The sequence below is a fragment of the Protopterus annectens genome, chromosome 1.part0 (assembly GCF_019279795.1).
Source record: "Protopterus annectens isolate FY-2018-M chromosome 1.part0, PAN1.0, whole genome shotgun sequence".
In the NCBI taxonomy this organism is placed as follows: Eukaryota; Metazoa; Chordata; order Ceratodontiformes; family Protopteridae; genus Protopterus; species Protopterus annectens.
The window spans coordinates 1,204,171,951-1,204,175,460 of record NC_056725.1 but is presented as its reverse complement, the minus strand read 5'-3'; positions in this window follow the sequence as shown (position 1 = coordinate 1,204,175,460).

The window sequence follows — 3,510 nt, the reverse complement described above, 5'->3', positions numbered from 1 at the left end:
TTTTTATATTTATCTGTAAGTCCATTCAGATTGAAAAACATCACAGAAAGCATAATTTTCTTATATAGTCATCATTATCTCCTTTTATGTATAAGTGCTTTTTTGTTAAATGTCTAGTTCCAACTTTTATGTTACATGCATATACTGTTCGGCAGTTGGTCTTTTATACAGATGTTTCTTGTCATTTCCATTTGTGTCTGTGCCACAACTTACATAACTTTTTGTTTTTTGAACCCCTCAAACAGAACAAACAACCCCAACCCCCCATAAAACCTATTCATGTAATAATAACTCACAAAACTATGTACATCTTCAAATAATGAAGTTTTTGCTTCCTAATAAGATCAAAAGTTCTTAGCTGATAGTCACACAGACAGGCTATAGTTAACCAAAAAGAAAGTTTAGTCATGCTAAGATGCATGGTACACCCCTTTGAAATACTCAAAAAGGTTTCGCAAGTACAGTCTATCTGTGGTCTTTATTACCAGAGGAACAAGAAACAGAATCTCCTTCTGTTTCACAGCTCACTTCTTGTTGGACAGACTTTTGTATTTCCTCCTTAGCATGCACTTAATCAAAAAATAATTTTGTTCCTGCAGGGAAGAATACCTTAAAGACAGCTGGATACAGCAGTTTGAATTGCACACCTGCATCTCAACATTCTCTGAATGTGTTTATATTAGCTTGTCGAAATTTTACTGCAGCAAAGCAATATATGTCGAACACAATTGATCGATGCAGTAAAATATTGAACAAGTATAAAAAAACAAAAAAGAACAAAAAAAAAAAACTAAATGGCGTAGGCAGGGGGGCAAGCCCTCCTGCTCCCCCCACACCCCCCACTACTTAAATATACCAACTCCGAGACCGCACTACATTGAGGTAAATGGAAATCTCCCCCTACGGAGATTTCCATTTACCTGGCCGATATTCTTCACTTTTGATATTGTCATGCTGACAATATCACATTCGATATTGTCAGCTTGTGACAATACAATACAGACCCCTCTAAATAGTTGGGTGGATGATGTGGCAACGTTTATTGTCCAACCTGTGGATAATAATATTGAACCAAAAGGTTGTGGATGTTCAGTTGGACAAACAACACTTTGTTTGATGGGGAATACACTTTAAGGTTGGTGGTTGCACCAATTAATTACAGCACATTTGACAATATATATGGTCATTTAACTATGGTTTGGAATTGCTGCTTTATTTTTTCTGTGTTTGGACACTTTTGGGGCTAATACTGGTTGACAATATACAGCGATCATTATGAATATATCTGTGCAGGAAGCCTATGACTGTTCTAGTAAAATCTGAACAATCGTGGTAACAAATATATATAAAGTGGACATATGTACTGTTGATCTTGGGACTTGCGAAGAGGATGAGAACATAATGCTAATTTGGGTTCAGAACTGATATATCCAAGTGAAATACAAGTTTGGATTATCATCACTTTCGATTGTTTTGGACATTATATACCAACTGTAGTGTCTTTGTTCTACCCGATATACTTGCGATTTTCGGCCTGATGAGGTCGTAATGCCCATTTGGGTCGGGAACTGATATATTGAAGTGAAACATTAGTTTAGATCCTCACTACTTGTTAATTATTTTGGACACTATATACCAACTGTAGCAGTTTGTTTTGTTTAATATACTGACAATATAGCTACTGTTATACTTGGATGGGAGGGTCTGCTGAGTGTTTCAGTGTAAACAACTGTTTTGTGTGTGGTTGAAAAATGGTAAAATGAATATTAGTTTAACTCATGCTTGGCCAATTTACATCAATTAGATCCCCTTTATATGGGATGGATGTTATATGGGTACATGCATATTTGTGGTGCATTATGATATATTGTGTATAGTATAACTGTTTGAAAGTGTTCAGTTTGGGGGAATCCAAATCTAATTAAGACGCAGTGTTTATTTGAAAGTATAAACTGAGCTGTTTTTAAGATGGATCTGTTTACCATCTTACAGGGTCTGTCTGCGGACAAGCATGATTTACATGCCTTTGGGTTAACAGAACCAGGGAGCAAAAAAGTGACACTGGTGTTCAGAATTTGGTTGATCACTGTACAGAATTATTTGGTAAGCAAACCAGAAGTATGTCTACCTTACATACTACTGTTTGGCATTTGAAATTATTCAAAGCTTATCAGGCCAAGAACATTACACTGAGGGGTTTAAGAATTCGGATATTACCCTATGTTAGTATGGCAGATGATACACTGACCCAAGAGTGGGCTCAAGTACAGCAAGATGCATCAATGACTTTTGTTAATATTTTGTCATCTTATTATGAGCACATGATAGATAGCAATTGTGTAGATGTGCAGCATGTTTCTGACAAACTTAAACCATATGAGGGGCAAACCCAATATCAGGGATGTCTTACTAAGCTCACCAGGGATTTATTAATATTAGGAAACGTTAGCGCGATTTAGCGCGACTTAGCGCGGAGTTGCCACTGTTGCACACTAGGGCAGCGCGGTTAAGCAGGTTTAAACTATTCGGGCTACCTAAAGTCCACTCTTCAAATTTTCCCTTAAAACTACCTTCCTCAAACTATACTACTGATCTAATCAGCGTATCCTATAACTAAAAAGATCATCTCTACTTGACTCCAAGTAGACTATTCTCTATCTGTTTATCCTAGCACTTGGTCCTACAGTACTTATTTCCTTGATACGGCACTCTTATAGATAGCACCCCAAAAAAGCCAAACCCCCATTTCTCGGCCACCCACGTCCCCCGGAATCTCTTTCAAAGTATTTTTGTCTAGTCCTTCTAGCATGTCGAGGGATCAGTTGCTAGTATCCTCTCCTGCTCAACTGGTGAACCTGGGAATATTGAGGCAATGTTACAATTGCCTCATGTACACAGACAACCCTCTCCTCCTCCCACAAAACACAAATACATGTGAGAGATGCAACTATATGGCCAAACTGGAGGCTGAGCTCTCTCAACATAGGACTGGCAAGACCAGTCAGGAGGAGAAGGTTACCACACACACTATAGACCCAGTCTCACATAGTACCATCACAACCTCAAATCATACACATAAACACACAAAGACATACTCGGAGGCTCTGATCAAAAATCTACCAAAACAGCAGAGGCCACCAAAGCAGACACCCAAACAACCACCACCTCAGAACAAAACACCTGCAACACATAGACCTCACAGTCAGAGTGTCAAACAGTCACAGCCCTTAAGGCCAAACACAATGCCAGACACACTAGTCATTGGTGACTCCATAGTCAGACACACTGACGCCCCGCACACCAGACTGAGTAAGGAGAGGGTCACAGTAAGCTGCCTGTCGGGCGCTAGAATCCGCCACATAACGCAAGCACTCAGGTCTCTCAACAGCAGGTACAAATATGACTCAGTCATTGTCCACGCTGGTGTAAACGACCTGAGACGTACCTCCTTGGACTACATGAAAAGAGACATTGAGGAGCTCTCTGATTATGTAGCCCAGGCAGGTATGA